The 12,452-nt window shown below is 42.2% G+C and overlaps 1 pseudogene; it reads left to right on the top strand.

Annotated features, from left to right (window-relative positions):
- Nucleotides 1–525: 525 nt before the first annotated feature.
- LOC126163570 (5S ribosomal RNA) lies at nucleotides 526–642 on the top strand (annotated as a pseudogene).
- Nucleotides 643–12,452: the final 11,810 nt, after the last annotated feature.

Genomic DNA, 12,452 nt, shown 5'->3' with positions numbered 1-12,452 from the left:
AAAATCTTCGACGTGCGTCCCCTCGGAACAACGTGGAGGCGGTGTAGTCCAAGCATCAATGCAGTCAGTGTGGACACAGGGTCTCAGATGGGTGACACCCCAGGTCTTAGCCAGTGCCCATGAAATCCAAGGAATTTGGCGAGACTTCTACCATCCAGTCTGACGAGTCGCCACCAACAACTCCTGCTGCACACATCTGCTATCAGTGATTGCTTGTCGCTCTCAGACGTGGGTCTGGCGAGCCAACAGACAACTTTATGCGTAAACCTCATGCAATCTGTCCAGTGGCCCTAAAGATACTAGTGAATCACTCAATGTGGACGGTTTGGTGACCTTAAAGGTCTTCCCCAGCGTTAAACCCCGTTCTCAAATACCTGTAAGGTGTAGCTGCTACCAACCCGAAGATGGGTTTGAACACTACTTTACTTAATAGATATTGGTTGTACAATCGCCGATAGTTTCGATACGGTTCAGCCTCAAAAGAATATCGGATTTTTTTAATTAATCTGTTGTACCTTACATCCCTGCAACGGCCTTGCCGCAGTGGATACACCGGTTCCCGTCAGATCACCGAAGTTAAGCGCTGTCGGGCGTGGCCGGCACTTGGATGGGTGACCATCCAGCCGCCATGCGCTGTTGCCATTTTTCGGGGTGCACTCAGCCTCGTGATGCCAATTGAGGAGCTACTCGACCGAATAGTAGCGGCTCCGGTCATAGAAAACCATCGTAACGACCGGGAGAGCGGTGTGCTGACCACACGCCCCTCCTATCCGCATCCTCAACTGAGGATGACACGGCGGTCGGATGGTCCCGGTGGGCCACTTGTGGCCTGAAGACGGAGTGCTACCTTACATCCCGGATGATGGTTAATAACTGAAACCGGTGGAAGTCTAGTGGTACAACAAACTCCTACTGGAGTGAGCCATGTGCGTACCGTATTGGGGTCGCTCACTTATACCTGTAGTAGCTATTCAAGGTGAGTGTCTCTGATCAGTTAGTAGGTAACCAAAGAACACCTTCCAATCAAGGGGCATGGAGGTGGCACTGAGCGGACATATACGAGCGTGCGTGGTCTGGTCGGTGGAACTGTGAACAGTTTAGGATCCACTGTTGCTGCGGACTTATTGACATCCTTGTAGGCTCAACATCGCGTGGAGTCGACAGCCTGGTTTTGAGGCGTGTGTTGTTGGTGTCGAGACACCAAACTGCAAGTCACTCAACCATTTGGAAAATGGCTCTGGGCACTAAGGGACTTAACTTCTGAGGTCATCAGTCCCCTAGGACTTAGAACTACTTAAACCAAACTAACCTAAGGACATCACACACATCCATGCCAAAGGCAGGATTGGAACCTGCGACCGTAGCGATCGCGCGGTTCCAGACTGTAGCGCCTAGAACCGCTCCGCCACCCCAGCCGGCTCAACCATTTGGAGGAAACAAACTTGGGTGAAGAAACCGTCTCACCTCAGGACTCTAAACTTCATGGCGAGCACCCATTTCCAGCTACTGACAGGAATTTTGAATTTGACCGACAAGCGTTGTGGATCCCCGCATCCTGGTTGTCTTTCTAGTTTGCATATGGTTTTCCTGTGCCTGGACTGATATAGTTTGGACTTCTATACGCTCGTTTCTTTCTGTGCTCTCTAGCCGTTTTGAGGACGTTTTCTGACATGTAGCGAACGTGGCCTAATCACTGAATTCACAGTTGGCAATTTTGGCACTTTGTTGTCATACTCTTGAATGGCGTAGCTTGATAGTATCCGTGCAAGCTTCACATCTTTATATTGTATAGGGAGCTGTATGCTCGAGTCATTGCTCTGAACTTTCTTGGCGTTTGTATTTCTTGTGCTCGCCAACCATGCCACACTCACTGTTGCACATGTTTTCTTGTTTTAGCGGTATTAGTATTGAGGCAGTTTGTATGCTTCAGGGGAGTCAGTGGTCATTTCATGATTATTATTTTATTGAATTCAAGAGAGAGTCTGAAAGCGGGCGTTGATGGACTGTTGTGTGTGCCTCTGGGGAAACTAAATTCATAACTGCTCAGAAAACAAAACAAAAAAGAAAGAAAAGAAAAGGAACTAGAGGCACCTTGGGGTTTTGTTTGATCCTTAGTGCACCATTGGACAGAGGTATCGTATGTCTCTCTCTAAAACAGCTGGACAGCTGATTTCATGTATACACTTTACTATAAGTTGTTTGCTGCTCTACTGCATTTGAGTGTCCTCCCCTTGTGCTACGATAGCGTTAAGTGTTTGCTTGTCTCATTCTCTACTGCCCCAGTTGGCTTAAGCTGACGTATTTAGTGTCTGTATTTAGTATCTGTCTATAGACAGCCATTAACTGTTTTAACTGTTAGCTCATCTAAATGAGAATTTAACTTAATTTAGTTGCGTCAAGACGATTCTGTTTTAATTTCAGTGCCGTGTTGTCATAACAACTAATTTTATACCTTTTCTTAAATAATGAAAAAAGTAGCCTGTCTGCTGGCAGCGGAGTATTTGGATTAATATTACAGACATTTTTGGTAGGCCTTCTTATATTCTAGTGAAATATTCTTTAACGAGCCGGTTGGGCCTAGGCCCCTAATTTAGTTGTTCAAGATTATTATTATTATTATTATTATTGACTTTTTTTTCTCAGACTTAAGTCTGGTTAAAAATGGAACGTGACGCGGACCTCGGTCAAGCGTGACTTCCTTGTAACTGTATGGTATATGTTATATTGCATTTAGGAACTTTCGGGTAATTGAACATGTATCAATAATTACAGATTTTTGTAGTTGTATATATATGTTTGGATGTAGCTGTATTGCATTGATGTACTGGTGAATATTGTGAGGTATGACTCCTGTAGTTTATAGTATAATTGGGATAATGTCGACTTTATCCTGATGCCACATGTCCTTGACTTCCTCAGCCAGTTGGATGTATTTTTCAATTTTTTCTCCTGTTTTCTTCTGTATATTTGTTGTGTTGGGTATGGATATTTCAATTAGTTGTGTTAATTTCTTCTTTTTATTGGTGAGTATGATGTCAGGTTTGTTATGTGGTGTTGTTTTATCTGTTATAATCGTTCTGTTCCAGTATAATTTGTATTCATCATTCTCCAGTATATTTTGTGGTATGTACTTGTATGTGGGAACGTGTTGTTTTATTAGTTTATGTTTTATGGCAAGTTGTTGATGTATTATTTTTGCTACATTGTCATGTCTTCTGGGGTATTCTGTATTTGCTAGTATTGTACAACCGCTTGTGATGTGATCTACTGTTTCTATTTGTTGTTTGCAAAGTCTGCATTTATCTGTTGTGGTATTGGGATCTTTAATAATATGCTTGCTGTAATATCTGGTGTTTATTGTTTGATCCTGTATTGCGATCATGAATCCTTCCGTCTCACTGTATATATTGCCGTTTCTTAGCCATGTGTTGGATGCGTCTTGATCTATGTGTGGCTGTGTTAGATGATACGGGTGCTTGCCGTGTAGTGTTTTCTTTTTCCAATTTACTTTCTTTGTATCTGTTGATGTTATGTGATCTAAAGGGTTGTAGAAGTGGTTATGAAATTGCAATGGTGTAGCTGATGTATTTATATGAATGATTGCTTTGTGTATTTTGCTAGTTTCTGCTCGTTCTAGAAAGAATTTTCTTAAATTGTCTACCTGTCCATAATGTAGGTTTTTTATATCTATAAATCCCCTTCCACCTTCCTTTCTGCTTAATGTGAATCTTTCTGTTGCTGAATGTATGTGATGTATTCTATATTTGTGGCATTGTGATCGTGTAAGTGTATTGAGTGCTTCTAGGTCTGTGTCACTCCATTTCACTACTCCAAATGAGTAGGTCAATACTGGTATAGCATAAGTATTTATAGCTTTTGTCTTGTTTCTTGCTGTCAATTCTGTTTTCAGTATTTTTGTTAGTCTTTGTCTATATTTTTCTTTTAGTTCTTCTTTAATATTTGTATTATCTATTCCTATTTTTTGTCTGTATCCTAGGTATTTATAGGCATCTGTTTTTTCCATCGCTTCTATGCAGTCGCTGTGGTTATCCAATATGTAATCTTCTTGTTTAGTGTGTTTGCCCTTGACTATGCTATTTTTCTTACATTTGTCTGTTCCAAAAGCCATATTTATATCATTGCTGAATACTTCTGTTATCTTTAGTAATTGGTTGAGTTGTTGATTTGTTGCTGCCAGTAGTTTTAGATCATCCATGTATAGCAAATGTGTGATTTTGTGTGGGTATGTTCCAGTAATATTGTATCCATAATTTGTATTATTTAGCATGTTGGATAGTGGGTTCAGAGCAAGACAGAACCAGAAAGGACTTAATGAGTCTCCTTGGTATATTCCACGCTTAATCTGTATTGGCTGTGATGTGATGTTATCAGAATTTGTTTGGATATTAAGTGTGGTTTTCCACTGTGTTTAGAAACTGTATCAATTTAGGATCTACTTTGTATATTTCCAAAATATGTAGTAACCATGAGTGGGGTACACTATCAAAGGCTTTTTGGTAATCAATGTATGCGTAGTGTAGGGACCTTTGTTTAGTTTTCGCTTGATATGTCACCTCTGTATCTATTATCAGTTGCTCTTTACATCCTCGTGCTCCTTTGCAGCAGCCTTTTTGTTCTTCATTTATAATTTTGTTCTGTGTTGTATGTGTCATTAATTTCTGTGTGATGACTGAAGTTAATATTTTGTATATTGTTGGTAGGCATGTTATGGGGCGATATTTAGCTGGGTTTGCTGTGTCTGCTTGATCTTTAGGTTTCAGATAGGTTATTCCATGTGCAAGTGTATCAGGGAATGTGTATGGGTCTGCAATGTAACTGTTAAATAATTTAGTTAGATTGAATGTGTTGAGGTGAACTTCTTTAGCCAGTAATTTGCTATTTTATCATTTCCAGGGGCTTTCCAATTGTGTGTAGAATTAATTGCTCGGGTGACTTCATGTTGCAAAATTATCACTTGAGGCATTTGTGGAATCATCTTGTATGTGTCTGTTTCTGCTTGTATCCACCGTGCATGCCTGTTATGTTGTACCGGGTTTGACCATATGTTGCTCCAGAAGTGTTCCATGTCTGTTATGTTTGGTGGATTGTCTATTTTAATGTGTGTGTTATCCATTGTTTGGTAAAATCTCTTTTGGTTTGTGTTGAATGTTTGGTTTTGTTTCCTTCTATTTTCACTTTTTTTGTATCTTCTAAGTCGTTTGGCCAATGCTTGCAATTTCTGCTTTTTTTCATCTAATTGCCCTATTGCTTCTTGTTGTGAGATTTTACCTAACCTTTTTCGTTTTTTGTCTGATATTTCATTTTTTATAAATTGTGTTAGCTGTCCGATATCTTTTCTCAGTTTTTCTATTCTGATCTGTAACCTGTGTTGCCATGCTGGTTTTGTGCGTTTCTTCTGTGTGTTGGTTTGTTCTGATCTCTGCCTAGTGTGTATATTTAGTGTAGTGAGTGCTCCTATATAAACCAGTAGTTGTAACTCTTCCATAGTTGTGTTTTCATTTATTTTGTTGTGTATGATTGTGTTGATAGTTTTTATTGTTGTTTCGACTTGTGGGTTATTTGGCTGTCTATGCAGGAATGGTCTAATGTCTGTATTTGTGTCTTTGTATTCTATATATGTCAGCTGAAATTTCTCTTCTATATCTAACACATGTGTCTCTTCGTGTTCTATTTGTGCTTGTTCTGGTGGCTGTCTTAAGATTTCGTTTTCCTCTGATTGTTTAATTGATGCGTGTTGGTCTTTGTTTGTTTGCTCTGGGATGTTTGAGTCCATTACTGTGTTTTCTTCTTCTTCTGATTGCACATTATTTTGTTCCAGTATTTGTTGTACTTGTTGTTTGATGTTTTCTAATTCTGACTGGGGTATCCTGTTATTTTTGATTATTACACGGATCTGATCAGCTAGTCGTTGTTCTGTTAAAATTTTTAATTCCGGGTATCTGGTAATAAATGTTGTGTGTACTTGTGATCTGTATCCAGTTGTGTTGGTTCCTAGGTTTGTTGCTTGGTAATAACAGAACATGAGGTGTCGATTGACTTCATCTGACCATCTCATCCTCTGTCTTTGTTTTCCTTCTAGGGTGGTTGCAGGAAGCATATCCTGCAAAACACCTCTATTTGGATTTAAATCATTTTCCAGTTGGCTAGCAGAGTCGTTACCATTGTGGGCGGGCATAGGGTTCAAGCGTCGTCCCCGACCATGACGGCGCTTGTCCGAGGCTTCTTTAGTTCTGTCCTGAACCAAGTAATCACACTAAAAGGGGGGTTAGCCCTATTAGTGGTTTGTTCTTTTCGTCGCCTTTTACGACTGGCAGAACATACCGGAGGCCTATTCTTTTCCCGGGCCTCGACGGGGGTTATTATTATTATTATTATTATTATTATTATTATCGCTTGATCTGGAGGTCTTTGCCGCAAATGGCTAGCGTTGTATTACTTGTTCCTGAATTTTATTTTAGGTGCTGCCGCATTTGTACAATTGTCAAGAGTGTCCCGAGAATACCAAATTTCGGGCATTACCTCTCACCACGGACAACGCAGTGGCCGACAGCCTTCACTCAACGACCGAGAGCAACGGCGTTTGCGTAGAGTTGCCAGTGGTAACAGACAAGCAACACTCTGTAAACAACCGCAGAAATCAATGTGGGACGTACAACGGACGTATCCATTAGGACAATGCGGCGAAATTTGGCGTTAATGGGCTATGACAGCAGACGACCGACGCGGGCGTCTTTCCTAACAGCATGACATCACCTGCAGCGCCTTTCCTGGGTTTGAGACCATTCTGTTGAACCCCAGACTACTGGAAAACCGTTGCCTGATCACGTTAGTCCCGACTTCAGTTGGTAAGAGCTGATGGTAGGGTTCAAATGTGGCGCAGATCCCACGAAACCGTGGACCCAAGTTGTCAACAAGGCTCTGTGCAAGCTGTTGATAGCTCTATAATGGTGTGAGCCGTGTTTACATGGAATTCAAAAAAATGTTCAAATGTGTGTGAAATCTTACGGGACTTAACTGCTAAGGTCATCAGTCCCTATGCTTACATTCTACTTAACCTAAATTATCCTAAGGACAAACACACAGACCCATGCCCGTGGGAGGACTTGAACCTCCGCCGGGACCAGCCGCACAGTCCATGACTGCAGCGCCCGCAGACCGCTCGGCTAATCCCGCGCGGTTACATGGAATTGACTGGGTCCTCTGGTCCAACTGCTACTTGGAGACCATTTGCAGCTATTCATGGATACATGTTCCCAAACAACGATGGAATTTTTGTGGATGTCAATGCGTCATGCCACTGGGCCACAGTTGTTAGCGGTTGGTTTGAAAAACATTTTGGACAATTCGGGAGTATGGTTTGGTCACCCATCGAAATTCATGGGAGATAATCGAGAGGTCAGTTCGCTGGCCGGGGTGGCCGAGCGGTTCTAGGCGCTCAGTCCGGTACCGCGCGGCTGCCACGGTCGAAGGTTCGAATCCTGCCTCGGGCATGGATGTATGTGATGTCCTTAGGTTAGTTAGGTTTAAGTAATTCTAAGTCTAGGGGACTCATGGCTTCAGATGTTAAGTCTCATAGTGCTCAGAGCCATTTGAACCATTTGAGAGGACAGTTCGTGCACAAAATCTTGCGTTGGATACACTTTCGCAATTATGGGTGACCATAGAGGCAACATGGCTCAGTATTTCTGCAGGGAACTTCCAACGACTTGTCAAGTCCATGCCACGTCTAGCTGCTGCACTACGCCAGGCAAAAAGAGGTTCGATACGATATTAGGAGATATTCCATTACTTTTGTCACCTCAGTGTAATTTGCCCAGCACCGGACCAGTCTCCCGCCACCTCCCTACTGTTTCATGGAGATGCCTGTTAAGTTCCTTCGACCTTTTAATTGAGTTACCCAAGCAATTGTAGGGAGATTCACAGGTTAAAGTGGCCTCCAAACAATGGTGGGGCTTGCCGTTTACATTTAACAAATCTTTATCGACGATGAAAGAAGCGATAAGTACCAGTGAAAGTCCTAAAGCCGACTAGGGATCCAGTCCCGGTCGTTTGGATTCGTAGTCTGCCTCTTTCCCGCGGAGCCACTGATTCAGCGTAAACTCACAGAGCGTGGTGACTTAGAGACGCAGTCGGGAAGCGCCAGCTGGCGGCTGAGTCAGTGGGCCGCGGTCCAGTTCCCGCGCTGCCTGACTCGCCGCAGCGCGACTAAACACCAGCCGCAGGAGGCGGCTGGTTCAGTTTGTTATGGCTGGCGACCTGCACAGCGACGGCCCCTCCCCAGGGCGCCTGCCGCCACAAACTGACGGGAACGCTGCCATTAATCTCCTGTCGCAATCCCGTCCAAAGTGTTTACCCGAAGCGCGGATCTTCCGCGATGCCGCCGAGCTTCTGCGTCGTCCAAATGAACTGGTTGCAATTATCGTTGTTTATATAGTTTGCATCAGTCGCTCGCAGCTGTCTGAAGCTTCTGCTGCTCTTCTGATATTCATCTAAACGAAAATAGAAATTTTGTGATATATTTCGTCCTGTTTGTAAGTAGTCTGTTGGCGCTACCGCAGCTTCCCGATTGCTGCGAGCTCACGTTCCAGACGTTTCAAATTTTTCGGTACCGTGCCACGATGCACTCGAGGACGGAAGAGGAGTCGACGCCTCTAACTTAAGGGGAAGTTAGAGTCTAGAGGCACGCAAGAGGATGAGGTGTATAACTTTTTTTCAGACAAGAATTATTATTATTAAAATTTTATTATACCTTCGTGTGTAAATTTTTTTATCTTATAACAAATTAAAAGTGGCTGCTGCAGCCCTTGTTAAAGTATGCGACTCGCAACACGTCCTGTTCTGCGCGAAGTGTTGTACAATCTCGTGGCTATTTCTGAAATTCATAAAAACAGAAAACTCTTAAATTAGAATGAATTTGAGGGGCCATCACGATGGGATTTTGAAAAATACTTCGAAAAATAAAAATATCAGCTATCTGAGAAACATTTCAATTTCTTGGCATGATTTTCTAAGTTCATATCGAAAAAAAATTTGAAAATTCTAATAATAAAAGAATCAGTTATCTTTTATCTACAAAGAAAAGGGTCGATTGATCTGTCGAGGCTCTAGAGCTCGTCGCGCGCTGAAAAATGTTGCTTCGAGAAAAGCGCGTTTAAAGTTTGGCGTAACAAAAAATTGTTGTTCCAAAGCTTATTGTTAATCTAAGTTCCCAGGACCATAGAGGCATCCTTCCTCTTTCTCATACATGTTCTGGTTCTGAATTTGATACTGTGTTTCTTCAGTCATCGCTCTTTTAGCAAACTGAGACATTCCTTTCTCCGTGGAGGCCAAGGGTTTTTTGTCATAAACTTCTCGAAGATTTCTTTTTTTTTTTTTTTTTTTGCCGTAGTTCCATCTTGTATAAATGGAAAGGGACTGCGACTGGTCAAAGGCTTGCAGAAAATAAATACCGAGACCCGTAATTTTATTAATTATTTTCTTGGAGTATCAGTTTCGGTTCCCCATTGGCACCATCTTCAGGCCCGGGGCCTCAATATGACACCGAAACTGGTAGTCCACCAAAATAATAAATAAAATTGCGACTGCCGGTATTTATTTCCTTCACGTTTTTGCTGTGCGTCTTTAATGACGATTCCCAACACGTTCATGGTCTTCAGACTAGATGAGTAGCCTTCGTCGAATATACCTGCAGTTATATATACCACTATTTCAAAAGTTTTTACTCCACAATGAAGTTGTTTCAGTATCGGTTTCCAAATGCACGCGTTGACGTCCTCGTTGTCGTTTTTCGTATTGGCACCGGTGTGTCTTTTAAGCAAATATTCACTGGACAGAAATTCATATACTTGTCGAATCTTTTCTTCCGCTAATTCATCCAGCGGCAACAGCAGCCTATATTTCGATCGGCGCACTGCAACACCTTGCAACTTCGAAAATATCCATTTGAAGGCATGAACTATATACCTCAGGGATGCAAATCATGTAAAAAAAAAAGACATTTTTTTCACCCGTCTTCACCGCAACGTCCTTTTAGGAACTCAAAGATTACCTGAGAGCAGACGTTAACAGGCCACCTCTCCACGCCGCAATCTCCCTAACGTATTGTGATTATTTTTCAGGCAGGCTGTGCACTGATACTACATGTTAATTATACTCGTAAATCATACGAGCGTAGGTTCCTACAACAATGTGTTGAAACAAATAAAGGAAATAAACTGTTCAAAAATAGTTTTGTACCACTCTGATAACAAGGGTAGATCATTTTTCTTTGATCTGAGATCTCTTTCTCAATGCTCCTTCCGGCACAGGAAATAGCTGCGTACAGCCTCCTGCGTGATTGAGGTAAAAGTATATCTGCATTCTCAGTTCACTTCCAAATAGAGCGTTGACTCCAGTCGTGGACGGGAGTATACGACTTTTGTGCCCTGCTCAGTCCGTCAAGCTGCCTCAAAGGTCAAGCGTAGTAGTACGCTCGTAATCACTCTGTGGCAAGAAGTCGTGTCAGCACGGACATTTGCCAGCCTAATTGCCTTACAGCTTGACAACGCCATTTGAACACTCAGGTGCTGTCGTGACACGCAAAACATTAAGGATCTGTATCGTAGCAGTTTGGTTCCCCACGATCAAAGACACCATCTAATGCCCTCTGCCTACACATCATCACTTATAGGTACTACGAGAAGAAGGTAACACTACCGCGAGCCTAATTTTGCGACCCAACTGCGAGGGCTATGTGTCGACCGAGAGAGTACGCAACCGTCTACATCAGGGCCGGCCAGAAATTCTGGACGAGTGCGGTGCTCCTGCACATGTGCAACTTCCGGGTCACAGCGTGCACGCCACAGCCGTCAGCTTTCATGTAGTGCATGTTTCTACGCACAGATGTCGCTTTATCCACTTGCTGGGATACTCTGTACCGGCGCAACCTAGTGCTCTTTCCACAGCTTGCAAGCCAACCATGGGAAGATATTTCGCGTATTAAACATTTAAAATACTGTCACAGTCTACTGATTGAGACGTCTACTTTTATGTTAACAGTTGAACCCAGTAAGACGAGTAATACAGTTTTTATTAAGGCAGCTTGACTGACGGCACGTAAATACGCGTAAAGTTTTTGATCTAGTATTTAAGAAAGGGAGCACTTAGCGACTTCCAACGAACCTTATTCATGATTTCAAATAACATTAAACTAATGCAAGGTTTCCTATAACTAATTCTCGGTGCCCTCAGTTACACCCACATAATTTCTGTCTCACTGACCTCTGAACAGAATGATAACCGCAGACCTCTCGATGATCACCTGTTATTTCAATACCATTATTGTTATTTCTTTCATCAGTTTCGTCTGAAATATGCATAATAACCGACAATTTGATAAATGTTATGTTTTATCGACGTCAGCTGAGCGTATAGCCCTTCACACATTAAAAAAAATACCCTAAATGTGAGTATAGATTGGAACAATCGATTTAATGACCAATTTTCCTGATAATAATGTAACATGGAGCAGAATGAGGCAATAATGCACAGTTAGTAAACTATAATTTTTAATTGTGAAAGGAATAAATCCAAACACGTTTATCACTGGTCATGAGAAATGGTATAGTTAATATCGGGCACAAAAGCAAGGCTCCTTGATAAATGCAAGCAGTTGCGAAGATTTTCATCACTTATGCTTAATCGAAACCTTGATTTACTCATTTTCATCACCGAGAAAAATCTTTCACGAACATATGTCGACCCGAACATGGACATAACTCTCGCGGCTTCTCGGTGCAGGCGTGGAAATTCTTGTTGTGAAATATTTTCGTAGAATTCTTTTGTACTTCGCACTGCAAAGAACTTGTCCTCCAGTCTTGTATTGCACTGTAGGTCGATCAGTTTCATCTGTAGATCATTCGGAGCATCTTCAACTGATGACGAGAACGGTCGAGCAAAGAGGTGAATGACAGGAGACAAACTCGTAACATCTGCAAATCGTGCTCGAAACTGTTCCTTAATTTTTACAATTATTGACACGTATTCTTGAAATCTAGCACTTTCATGGACCAGTCCAAGAGTCGGGAAATGTACAGTGTTTTCTCTCATTAGCTGGCTCTCCCAAAGCGCAAGCTTCCTTTCAAAGGCATTTACTTCTTCCAACATGTCAGAAATTAAATTATTTTCACCCTGCAAACTGACGTTCAGGCTGTTCGTGTGACACATAATGTCCACGAGAAATGCAAGGCCTGATATCCAACAAGGGTATTCCAACATAGGTTCACGTTTTCCCTTCTCATGTAAGAATGTTACTATGACCAAACGTAAATCAAAAAATATTTTCAGCATTTTACCTCGACTGAGCCAGCGTTCTTCGGTATAGTAAGGTATGTCGCCGTACTCCGCTCCTAATTCCTCCAAGATCCGCCGAAACTGGCGATGCGTAAGCCCAT

Source organism: Schistocerca cancellata, chromosome 2, assembly GCF_023864275.1.
Source record: "Schistocerca cancellata isolate TAMUIC-IGC-003103 chromosome 2, iqSchCanc2.1, whole genome shotgun sequence".
In the NCBI taxonomy this organism is placed as follows: domain Eukaryota; kingdom Metazoa; phylum Arthropoda; class Insecta; order Orthoptera; family Acrididae; genus Schistocerca; species Schistocerca cancellata.
The sequence above is the reverse complement of the archived record's forward strand: the minus strand, read 5'-3'. Positions and strand labels throughout refer to the sequence as shown.